This window comes from Rhinolophus ferrumequinum, chromosome 18 (genome assembly GCF_004115265.2).
Source record: "Rhinolophus ferrumequinum isolate MPI-CBG mRhiFer1 chromosome 18, mRhiFer1_v1.p, whole genome shotgun sequence".
NCBI classification, from domain to species: Eukaryota; Metazoa; Chordata; class Mammalia; order Chiroptera; family Rhinolophidae; genus Rhinolophus; species Rhinolophus ferrumequinum.
Genome location: NC_046301.1, coordinates 55,879,276 through 55,892,674, shown reverse-complemented (window position 1 = coordinate 55,892,674; position 13,399 = coordinate 55,879,276). Strand labels below are relative to the sequence as shown.

Sequence of the window (13,399 nt, the reverse complement as noted above, 5' to 3'; positions counted from 1 at the left end):
TTGTTCAACAAATGGCATTGGTGTTTCTTCTATTCCACACCCAAGGCCTCCTCCATGCAAGCACTCTTGACAAGAGGCCAGTATGTTAGGTCTATTCAGTTCTGGACCTCAGGAAAACCAGGGTCTTCCCCTCACTTTATTTTTCCTACATTTTCCTTTCCTTCATTCTTCTGGGTCATGGTGTATCAGTGGTTCCCATCCAAGAGTGATTTATCCCTTAGGGTCATTTGGCAAAGTCTGCAGACATTTTTTTAGAGTTCATGACTGGGGCATGAAAGTCGGGGAAACTCCTGGTATCTAGTGTCTAAGGTTACAGAGCTGCTAAATGACCTGCAATGCATAGTACAACCCCGCCACAAAGAATTGTCTGGCCGTAAATGGCAACAGTACCCAGGTTGAACAACCATGTGGTAGATTAATAATTTTCTATACCAGGAATTAATTGCAGGATGGAGGACAATCAGTGCTCCAGGCTCACGAGGCTGGTCCTATTCTCTTGGCTTCATCTAATCTGCCCAGGTCACCAGAGCCAAAGGTTCCACAGAACGGTTGGTCGTAAGACTATTGCACTGAATAAAGTGACTTTTCCAGGAGTAGTTATTTGGTATCTCTCCCTCAGACATCTGCTGGAGAAGAATGCCGCCGGGACAGACCTCTCCAGGGTATAGCATCCTGCCAATAGATCTATCTCTTTTGGGCACGAGAAGGGAAACGGATATATATGCCGTGTTCATAAACACGCCCACTACTTTTGAGAATCTCTATATTAGACACAACACTTCTATAATCACCCAACAACTATTTACAAATCAAGAATTTGAGGCTGCTTAGAGACAGTCAGTCGCCTCATAAATAATTAAGTGGGGTCAAACATTGGAATGTGCCTCGTCTGAATGCACTGATCACTAAGAGGGTTCAACAGGCCTCAAGACAACCCAAGACACGTTTTTAAAGCTCTAAATTTTTGCGCTCAGTTCAAGAGACTCTCCCCATGGAGCTGAACCAGTATAAAGGATGCTTTGTCCTCCATCGCCCAGCGGTAGGGAGCCCTTGTCTGGGGCCACATACTGGTCCGATTCTGTCTCTGGTATCTCCTGACCTCTACAGATCTGGCCAGCATTTGGCGCTCCTAGGGCTGTTCGGGGGGCTTGCACAAGGGCCCCCTTTCCTACATGGCTTTCTCGGTGCTCTGAGTCACAGCCCCGTCTCAGCCCTAGCCTGATCAACCCTCTAACCAGTTTTTCCAATTCTGGTCATGGATCCTTCCCCTGCACTGCCCTGCAGCCCCCCTCACCCCCATAACAGTGCAAACTATCGTAGTTAACAGGGTTAAAGGGACGGAAGAGGCCTCGGCTTGCTGTTCAGGCTCTTGGTACCTTTGTGTGATCAGCGCGGACCCCGATGGCCCTCATGGATCGTGTGATGGCTAACAGTTACTGAGTGCTCACGTCAGACACTGTTCTGAGCTCTCCGATGTGTGACGTTTCATCTCCACCAGCACGCTTCAGGAAATGTATTCTCATCCTTGTTATTATGGCTGAGAGTATGGAAGCACAGAGAAGGAACTTGGGCAAGATTGTACAATAGTGAATGATAAAGATATCTGAACCCACAGCCCTCTTAGCCACTATGCTCTGATACCCCTCAAAAGAGGACCAGAGGACTTCACTCATGTTTGGCATATAAAACTGAAAGCAACAAACAAGACAAAAACTCACAGACACAGGCAATTTAGTGATTAACAGAGGGTGAGGGGAGGTGGTAGAAGAGGGAAGAGGGGTCAAATATATAATGGTGGAAGGAGAACTGACTCTGGGTATTGAGCGCACAATGCAAAACATAGATGATGTTTTATAAAATTGTACACTTGAAACCTATGTAATTTTACTAACCAATGTCCCCCTAATAAATTTAATAAAGATTTTAAAAAGGTACCACAGACCAACATTTGAGGAAAAGGGCAGAGGATTAACAGACTAGGGAATATGAACAATTGCTGAAAATACCAAAATTCTCTCTCTCTCTCTCTCTCTCTCTCTCTCTCTCTCTCTCCTCTTTCTCTCCATATATATATATATATATATATATATATATATATCTCCAAAAAAAGTATACACATTTTAAGTAGGGAAAACTATTAAAATTGTAATAATATTTACCGATAACAAAAGATGAATACAAGTCACATTTGACTTCGGCAATTACCAGAGGTGCTCAAAGTGGTTACCATCAGCGTACTTTTAATACAGTTTTTTCCTTTCTTCAAATGTGTATACATTTTTTGGCACCTTCAATAGATAGATACAGATAGATATACCTATATATCTAGTTTATATAGATAGATAGATAGATATAGATATGGAAACTGGAATGAGTAGGAGTGTGGTGGTCAGGATAGGCCTCCTTGAGGAACTGCCAGTTTAGATTTGAAGCCCAACTTGTGAGAAGGAGAGGAGTCAGGCATGTGAAGATTTGGTGAAGCATGAAGCAGGCAAGGAAGATGGCAAGTAGATTGCTTTGGACTTTTATTTCAGATCTGGCTCATATGGATCAACAAAGATCAGAAGTTTCTAATTAGTCCTCAGTATAGGGCAGTGGCCACCACCAAAGCAAGATGCAGTAAGTAAAATGTTACGGGGCCGAGGAGGTCAGTGTGAGAGACAGTCCAGACAATGGTTCCCAGGTAGACTGGAGAAAACACGGTCCAGTAGGCGTCGTGCTGTGTTCTCGCTGGAACATCACAGAGGTAAATATGAGTTGGTGTGTAAACATTTGTTGTCATTCTTGGCCTCTCTAGTCCCCTGCTGCATTCCTGACTTGCTTTCTCTTCTCTTGATGCTTGCAGGAGTCTGTATCTTTGAAATAATTTATTTTCACAAGAAGTTTAGTTATTGGTTGGCCATTTTTTCCCTTTTAGTAGGTGGTGAGCCTTTGGGTGTGCTGCTTCAAGTTTGTGTTTGGTTCAGGAATGTCTTCTAGTATATCATGAATAGCCCTTCTCTGTGTCTCTAAATTACATATCCAGGACCACTAATTATCAGCACTTTGGATCTCTGTTGTTCTTAACTTCCATGATCTCACCGAGAGCTCCTCTGCTGAAAAGTCTCAGAGCCTCCTTCATGTCCCCGTTCCTCAGATTGTAGATAAAGGGATTCAGCATGGGGCAACCACCGTGTATGTCACCGAGGCCACTGAACTCTTTCTGGAGGCATGGGCTGTTCCAGAAGTGAGGTACACACACCCCAAGGTGGGCACCAGAGAACAAGGAGGTGACTGAGAGATGAGAGAGACCCACAGGTGGAAAAGACTTTATGCTGACCCACAGCTGATGAAATGCCCATTATGGAGTAGACAATTCTAGAATAAGAAAAGAGAATCCCAGTCAGGGGAATAACACCCAGCAGGCCAGTTACAACATACAGCAGGATGTCGTTGGCAGGAACGTCGGAGCAGGCCAGCTTGAGAATCTGAGGAAGTTCACAGAGGAAGTGGGGGATTTCTGTCTCTTTGCAGAAGGACACCCTCAAAACCATCAGACTTTGCAACAAATAATATGTCAGGCAGATGAACCAAGAAAGCAGAAGCAGTAGACCACAGAGGCGTGGGTTCATAATGACCGTGTAGTGCAGGGGGTGACAGATGTATTTATGGCCACAAAGCGGTCATCAGCCATCACGGTAGCAAATTATCTAGCCCAGCAAAACCCATGAAGAAATACATCTGGGTGAGGCAGCCTTCATACGTGATGACTTTGCTCTGTGTCTGGATGTTCACCAGCATCTTCGGGATGGTGGTGGAGGTGAAACATGTCAGTGAAGGACATGAAGGAGAGGAACAAGTACATGGGCGTGTGGAGGTGGGAGCCTGAGCTGACGGCCTGGACGATGAGCAGGTTCCCTGTAACAGACCAGGTACAGGGACAGGGAGAGCCCGAAGAGGAGGGGCTGCAGGTCCATGTCTTCCAAAAGTCCCAGAAGAATGAATTTTGAAATAGCTGTTTGGTTCCCTGATTCCATAAATTATGGAAATTGCCTGTCAAGAGGCAAGAATAATATAAAAATAGTGGCAAAACCGAAATGTGCCATACATTTCAAACTCATTCACACATGACGTCTTAACGTTTTATCTGAGTTTTGTTTTCTTTAGTTGATGAAAATCTCTTCAGCAATTCCTTTCCTTCCCTGATTCTTCTACTGTTACCTGGAACACCTCTTTAAAATGAATGTCTCCCCAAAGGAGACCATTCAGGGGTCGTCTTTGCACTCTCTGACTCCTGGCCAGTCCACCTCGGCTGTATAATTCCTGTGAAAGGATAACCATCTTGTGAACATCTCCTATCTGCCTCGTAGCTGTGGTCTCTCTGAGTCCCAGGGAAATAGGGAGAAGTAGATCACTGGGAGCTGCAGAATTTCATGACGTTTTTTGTTTGTCCTCATGCCATTTTGCCAGTATCTTGAAATAGACCATTCTCTGTTTCAATTTAAACTCAGAAGTTTATTGGGAAAGGATTTTATAGATAATTTATTATTATAGTAACTTTTCTATTACTGTCCAATTTATCTCTTTACCATCGTCGTAATGGTCAGCGTACCATAATACACCTCAATCAGAAAGACCAAATCAGACCCCCCATACAATCTAATTGTGTTGTAGTTCTTTAAATGTCTTTAAGTTGCAAGAACTATGTCTTTTCTATTTCTTTTTCATTTTATATCCCAAGCACTTAGCACAGTACCTGGTACATAATAGGTGCTTTATAAATAACGTGTTTAATGAAGGAAGGATTAGAAGACGTTTTCAGGGAATAATAGAGGCAATTCCCATTGTAAAACCCTTTAACCAAGAACAAAGACACCATTGATCATGAAGGCTTTTCAATTGAATATATAAAGAATGAGAGCCTTCTACGTTTTATTTCACTTCATTAAAAAAAGCCTTAGTTTCTGTTTCAATAGTAGGTCTCTGCATCATGAGGGAATTTATAAACTCAGAGACTGTGGTCTTCAATTTTATGCACATATAAGAGAAAGTTCCTTCCTTTGAGTTGAAATGTGTCTCTTTATAACTTACACAGTCTTAGTTCCTCTCTCTGAGGACCATTTCTCTTTGCCATGGTAATCTTTAAGTTTCTGTAGACATCTAGAAGACTCTCTGTCTCATCTTTCATTTACTCCACAGCTATTTGAGTGCCTACTGTATGCCAGGGAGTGGGTTAGGGTTAAGTACAGGAAGGTGAAAGGCATGGGCTCTGCCTTCCTGCAGCTTTGATTGCCATGGAAATATTGCTGCCTTTGACTTCTGTGCAGTAATTATCATGATTAAGACCCTTATAGTCACCTCCAGGAAAGTGATTACAAATATTACTTGATCAAAGTTAAAGAATATCAACTTAGTTGGAAATGAAGAAAGTTTGTAAAAGAAGATTAATGATGAGGACAGGCCACTTTTGAAACGGTGAAAGACGTAAATATAGAGATCAATGGAACAAAATGGACAGTCGGGAAACAGACACGACCCAATATGAGAATTTAGTTCACAGTATAGATCTATCACAAATCAATCTATAAAAGGTAAATGATGTAATAAATGAGAAAACTAGATAACTTTTTAAATACCTCAGAATGAATAGCTGATAGAAAAGAGAGTGACTGGCAAAATTAAAAACAGAAAACTATTAGAAATGAATATCAATAATACATTTATGTGACTTCTTGAAGTGTGAAAACTTCATAAGCAGAAGAGTATTGAAATAAGTCATAAAGGAATAGATCAGTAGTCTAAAGTACATACAATAAATCCTTTGTTTATCAATAATAACAAATGACATTAAAAGGTATATTAAAATCTGAGGGAAGGAGAATTTGTAATTTATAAAAAAATATAAAAGTGCAGTAAATTAATAAATTAGCACTTAATAAGAAAAAACAAATCAAAAAATAAAAATAAGAGGCTAAATACAAGTAAAACGTGTAATTAGATTAGGATAAAACGTGAAAAGGTGCTCAAATTCCATCCTAATCAATGAAAACTTAAACAGAGTAAGATTTAGATGCCATTTTATAGCTTTTTAGAACAGCTTTAAGTTTACGGAGAAATTGAATAGTACAGAGTTCCCATACAATCCTCTCACCCTTCTGCCCATCCCCTCATGTTTGCCTGTTATTAATGTCTTGCATTTGTTATGGTTGATGAACTGATATCGATACGTTCTTATTAACTAAAATCTGTGATTTACATTAGGGTTATCTCTTTGTGTTGTATAGTTTTATGGGTTTTACCAAATGCATGGTATTATTTATGCATCACCTCAGTATTATACAGACTGCTGCAAAAATCTCTTGTCCTCCACCTATTCACCCCTCCCCTCTCCAACCACTGATCTTCTTACTGTCACTATAATTTAAGCTTCCTCCATGTTTTTTTGTGGCTTGATAGCTCATTTCTTTTAATTGCTAAATAAGATTCCATTGTCTAGATGTACCACAGTTTGTTTATCCATTCACCTCTTAAAGAACATGTTGGTTGCTTCTAATTTGGGGTATTGATGAAGAAAACTACATAAAATTTGGTGGACATAGGTTTGCAACTCAACACTAGGAGTTCAGCTGCTGGACATATGGTAAATCTATGTTTTCCTTTAAAGAAATAGCAAAAAAAAAAAAATTTAATGAGACTATCAAATTTTTTAATTCTTTTTTCTTTTTGCTGTTCTGTTTGGTGTTTTCTTCTACCTTATCTTCTAAATTGCTGATTTGATCCTTTGCTTCATTTAATTTGCTGTTGATTTCTTCTAATGTATCCTTCATTTCAGTTACTGTATTCTCTATTTCTAACTGGTTGTTTTTTATGAGTCTATCTCCATTTTTATGTTTCCTACCTCTTTGTTGAAGTTCTCCCTGAGCTCCCTGAGCATTCTTATAACCAGTGTTTTAGTCTGTCTGGTAGATTACTTGTCTCCATTTTGTTTAGTTCTTTTTCTGGAGTTTTGTTCTGTTTTTGGTTTTTGTTTTGTTTTGTTTTGTTTTTTTAATTTGTGACACATTTCTTTGTCTCCCCATTTTGGCTGCCTCCTTGTTTTTGTTCCTATGTATTAGGTAGTGCTTCTGTGTCTCCCATTCTTAGTAGAGTGGCCTTACGTAGTAGTTGTTTTGTGGGGCCCAGTGGTACAGTCTCACTGGTCACCAGAGACAGGTACTCCAGGTGTGTCCCTGGTGTGGGCTGTGTGCACCCTCCTGCTGTAGTTGAGCCTGGGTTGCTGTTTACACATAAATGGAAGGGATTAACCCTTGGGCTGATTGGTTGTGAGGACTGACCCTGACTACAGTGGAGGAGTTGTGTTGCAGGGGTGAGGTGACCCTGCAGAGCAGGATTTACTTCAGCAGGACTCTGGTGCCTACCCAGTCTGCCCCTTCAGTGTGTCATCCTTGGAGGTGGCCAGGTGATGCTCCAGCTCAGTCTGAAGCTGGCCACAAACATGCCAGCCCCAGGGCCTCCTGGGAAGGAACCCACTGCATGCCAAGTTCAGCCTCCACCTGTGCCCTGTCCTGGGCCACCCAGCATGAGCCATAAAGCAATCCATAGGTGGTCAATCACCTACACTGGACTTGGAGGTGCCTTGAGAGTTCCATTGTGAACTGAGGCTGGCTGTCGCTAGTGCTGGGCTTAGGGCTGTTCAGCAAGAGGTACGGGACATGTCAAAGCCAAATACTGCTTGTTTGTGTTCTGTGAACCTTTGACAGATTTTGGGAGAGTCCACAGCATGAGCCAAGGTAGGCCATTTGTATGGAAAAGCCACTGTATGGAAGTGACTTGGGTGGGCCCACACATTGGGTGGGGTCTCAGGGAATCACCAGCATGGGGTGAACAAAGGATGTTTTCCAGGTTGATGGAGACTCACATATGGCAGCATCTTGCATCTGCATGTCAGGAGGGGAGTGCTCCACAAAGAAATAATGGCATCTGCTAGCTCCTCCATCTAAGAGAATGCTGCCCCTCCAGACCTCACCCTGAAGGTAGACATCTTAGTTCCTCCTCATGTGTCCCTGGTGCCTTTCAAGCTGCTGCCCCAGCACTGGAGTTCAGAGTAAATCCATGCATGAGCCCTTTAAGAGGAGCACCTGGGACCCTTGTCTCACCTAGCCACAATCTCCCTGGTTTTCACAGCCAGAGTAATGGGGATTTCTTTCCCCATTACTGGAATCCTGGGCTGGGGAGCCTGGTGTGGGGCTGGGACCCTTTGCTCCTTTGCTCCTTTGACCCTTGCAACCAAAATATCATGTGCAGGTGTGGGACCAGCCCATTCTGCATCTCTGCCCCTCCTACCAGTCTCAAGGTGGCTTCTTCTGTATGTCCTTAGTTGTAGGGCTTTGGTTCAACTAGACGTTAGGCATTTCTTAATAATGGTGGTTTTGTTGTTTTGTTGTAATTTTGATGTGGTCATGAGAGGGGTAAGCACAGCATTTACCTACATTGCCATCCTGGCTGGAAATCTCTAAAAATTAAAATATTTTTAAACATGAAAGAGTCAATTAAGCCACTGAACAATTTCCTGTAGAATAAAGACCTTTCTTGGGATATCAGAGAACAATTGATTTAAAATTTCAAAACATGCAAGTATTTTTTTTTTTTACTTAGTGTTGAAGTAGAAGAGATCCTCTCCAATTAATGTTTTGATAAACTTTGTCTCATAGAATTTCCAAATATATTAAAAAGTGTGTTCAATTCATAGCCGTAAAATGAATTCATGGCATAGATATTTTTTAATCTTGCCATAATAGAGTTGTTGCTAAGTCTAATTACTAAAAGGGATGAGGAAATTGCCTATATAATATTTGAAGTCGTGTATTTATAGTTCCAATGGTTGTTGGATTATACCATTGAGGTTCTAAGTGTTTATCAAATGATATATTATGTGGTAGAAGGCACACATTTAGTGATGTTATACTTGGTAACAGGAAATTGCTTTAACTTACTAAACTTGTATTAATATGTCTGACTTTGATTTTACTTTAATTTTAATTTACTCAGCTAATGAAAGAATGGTACATTTCACCAGAATTAAGAACAAATAATTTATAAAAATAAATAATTGATAAAATATATCATTCATTTAAAAATGCATTGCAGAAATCCAACTTTTGTGGCAAATCAGAGTATCAATTAATTTCCTACAATCAACTGGAGCATTTCCTTTGCCATTTAAATATTTTCTCATGTCCAAAATGAAAAAAAAAATATATCTTATAGTACTAGCCTTTCTCTTTTGCTCTTCACATCAAAGTTCTTGATAATGTTCTACACTTATGAAATCAATTTCCTCACTGCCAAGTCACTCCCAAACCCACTATAAATAGACTCCTCCCCCCCACTCTAGCACATTTCTTCTACTGTTTTCCATGTCACTAAATCCATCACTTATTGTTCAGCCTTTATTTTACTTGACCTCGTACCGTCATTTTACATGGTTGATCATCTCTCTCTCTCTTTTGAAATATGAGTTTATCTCCACAGTATGTTTACCACCAGGTAGCCTATCCAGTCCTGATATAGTTACAGGGGTTCACTGAGACAGATGTGTCTCTATTTTCTTCTGTGTTACTTTGAAAACCTAAGTACTGTGGCTACAGGAGGATGGGTCTTTGCAGCACACATTCCTGAGGGGGAACCTCTTTCCCCAAAGTGAAATCAATCACGGTGAAAGATTTTCCAAGAAGGAGGGGCCCATGGGGGTCAGTGAGATCCATCTGGCTCCAGAGAGGCCTTCCTGGAAAGAGAAATAGTACACACGTTCAGTTCTGCCGTTTGCTCTTTTCCCAAAGGGAGCTGAATGACTTGAAGACCAGAAAATCAGAGGAACAATTTATTTAATGAGGAACAATGAGAAATCATTTCCCCAAGGCTTGAGAAGCCATCAGTACTTCCTTAGCATCCCCACCCATAGTTCAGTGATGCCTGACCAGGAGGAGACCACACTTGTGCCTTCCGTAAACATGACTTTATGACAGGTTCCATCTCCCCACCATTCCCTGGGACCGTCTATCTCCAGCATCCAACACTCAGAGGAAAAAGAGGTTGTACAAATATTTCTTTAAGCAACGTCAGTGGAGTGAATCACCTGTCTTAGTGCGTGCTGTGTATGAAAAGAAGGATTTAAAAAGTGGTGGGGGAAAGAAGTAACACTGTTGATAATGTTTCATGACAATTCTTTTTGTTTAATCTCTAGAATTTATTCCTTGGGTTATTTATGTCTTTTTAAATTCCACTGCAGCTGTTTTCTGTCACCTCCAGCTCTGATGGAGACTAGTGACCTCATTCTGCAACTAGTGACTCATTCCTCAGTGTCAATAGGAATTGGCATTCCATCAAGTGTAAAGAGTTTCCAACCCACCTGCTAACAGCTTCTTTATCCTTCTCTAGTATAGTAGTTCTCAAAGTGTGGTGGTTCCTGGAGCAGCAGCATCAGGACCCCCGGGGAACTTGTTGGAAATGCAGATGCTCAGGCCCCACTCAAGACCTGCTGGCAGAAACTCTGGGGATGGGACCCAACAATCTGCTTTAACAAGCCCTCCAGATGATTCTGATGCATGCTATCATTGGGGAACCTCTGCTCCTGCAAAGTCCCCCTTCTCCACCCCAGCTCCATCATCATTTGCGTTATACGAGGTTATATACACTCTTTGATTCAACAAATATGTACTGGATACCCACTATGTGCCAGGTATTATCCATGTGCTGTCATGACAATTGTGAATGGACCTTTTTTCCCTGTTATCTTTCCTAATGATTGTTTGCAGAGACATAAAAAAGCTGATGACACTGATTAGTTATAACTGTGTTTAAGTTGCCTGTCTTTCGTGTTCTAAGGAGATAATCATATCGGCAACTGATAGTGACCAATTTTGTTTTTGATTTTGTTATTTACTAAATTTATTTGGGTCACATAGGTTAGTAAAATTATATAGGTTTCAATTCTGTAATATATCACCTATATGTTGCATTGTGTGTTCACCACCCAGAGTCCGTTCTCCTTCCATCACCATATATTTGACCCCCTTAACCCTGTTCTGTCCCCCCTTCCCTTACCCTCCGGTAATCATTAAACTGTTGTCTGTGTCTGTGAGTTCTGCTTCTTTGTTTGTTTGTCTTGTTCCTTTGTTACTTTCAGTTTTATATTCCACATATGAGTAAAATCATATGGTTCTTGACGTTTTTTCTGTCTGACTTATTTTGCTTAGCATGATAATCTAAAGATCCATCCATGTGGTCACAAATGGCAGTATTTCATCTTTTCTTATAGCTGAGTAATATTCTATTGTGTATATGCACCACATCTTCTTTATCCAGATATGTATCTGTGGGGACAGAGCCCCAAAAAGCAGTTTCCAGGCTCTCGGCCTCACATAGAAAGGTGCTGGCTCAAGTAGTAAATGGCCATCGACTGTGATCAAATGGCCATCAGCTGTGGCTAGTTGGCCGTCAGCTGTAACCAGTGAGCCATTGGGCACTAATATAACTGCCGTGGCTAGGCTAGCAAAGAAAGGGGGAGCTAGCAAGAAGATGGTGGCTGAGCCTGCAAGTGGAGCAGTGAGGGTTGAGAATTGTGTGGCTCCTGGTTCCTGTGTCTCCAACCCAGCCGCCAGCGAGAGTATAGTGGTATGACTCCCCTACCTATGGCTCCGTGGGTGTTCCTTTTTGGCCTCACCATATCCTGCGTTCTTATGTGGGGAGCGGGAGCTGAGACACCCCTTATGCCACCCTGCATGACACATGGCGCTGTGAGCAGGGTCTCCCGCACGACAGTATCAAAGGACATTTTGGTTATTTTCATGTTTTGGCCACCGTGAATAATGTTGCAGTGAACATCAGGGTACACATATCTTTACAGATAAATGTTTTCAGATTTGTGGGGGTAGATACCCAGAAGAGCGATTGCTGGGTCATATGATAATGATAATTCTGTTCTTAATTTTTTGAGGAACCTCCATATTGTTTTCCATAGTGACTCTACCAATTTATATTCCCACCAACAGTCTACAAGGGCTCCTTTTTGTCCACAGCCTCTCCAACACTTGTTATTATCTGTCTTGTTGATAATATAGTCATTCTAACTGGTGTGAGGTGATATCTCATTGTGGTTTTTATTTGCATTCCTCTGATAATTAGTGATGTTGAGCATTTTTTTCATATATCTGTTGGCCATTTGTATATCTTCTTGGGAGAAATATCTGTTCAGGTCCTCTGCCCATTTTTAAATTGGATTGTTTTTTTTTTGTTGTTGTTGTTGAGTTGTACAAGTTCTTTATATACAGAGGGTGCCCAAAAAAATGTATACACGTATTAAGAAAGGAAAAAACTGTGTTAAAATTATGCTGATGGTAATCACTTTGAACACCTCTTGTAATTGCAGAAGTCAAACGTGACTTGTATTGATCTTTTGTTATCAGTATATATTGAGTATTACAATTTTAATACAGTTTTTTCCTTTCTTAAAATGTGTATACCTTTTTCTGTCTCCCTCTGTATTTTGGATGTTAGCCCCTTATCAGAGGTGTTGTTTCAAATATCTTCTTCCATTTGGTTGGTTGCTTCTTTGTTGATAGTTTCTTTTGCTGTGCAGATTTTTAGTTTGATATAGTCGTATTCATTTATTTTTGCTTTTACTTCCCTTGCCTTTGGGGTCAAATTCATAAAATCCTGCTGAACCCAAGGTCCATAAGTTTAGTACCTATGCTTTCTTCTATGCAATTTATTGTTTCAGGTCTTATGTTTAAGTCTTTGATCCATTTTTAGTTAATTTCGGTATATGGTGACAGAGAGCAGTCTAATTTCATTCTTTTGCATGTGGCTTTCCAGTTTTTCCCAGGACCATTTATTGAAGAGGTTTTCCTTTCTCCATTGTATATTTTTGGCTCCTTTGTTGAAAATTATCTGCCCATAAATATGTGGGGTTATTTCTGGGTTTTCAATTCTGTTCCACTGGTCTGTGTGTATGTTTTTCTACCAATACCATGCTGTTTTAATTATTGTAGCCCTGTAGTACAAGCTAAGGTCAGGGAGTGTGATACTGCCAACCTGTTCTTTTTTCTTAGGATTGCTTTAGCTGTTTGGGGTCTTTTGTGATTCCATACAAATCTGACGATTTAAAAAACCTATTTCTTGAAAAAATGTCATTGGGATTTTGATGGGGATTACATTAAATCTGTGTATTGCTTTGGATAATATGGCCATTTTAACTATGTTTATTCTTCCAATCTATAAACACAATATTTTTCCATTTCTTTGTATCTTTTTCAATTTCTTTTAATAACGTCTTATAGTTTTCAGTGTATAGGTCCTTCACATCCTTTGTTAAGTTTATTCCTAAGTATTTTATTCTTTGTGTTGCAATTGCAAAAGGATT

The 13,399-nt window shown here is 40.5% G+C and overlaps 1 pseudogene; it reads right to left on the bottom strand.

The window, feature by feature from the left end:
* Positions 1–3,037: 3,037 nt before the first annotated feature.
* On the bottom strand, positions 3,038–4,016 carry LOC117038503 (olfactory receptor 7D4-like; annotated as a pseudogene).
* Positions 4,017–13,399: the final 9,383 nt, after the last annotated feature.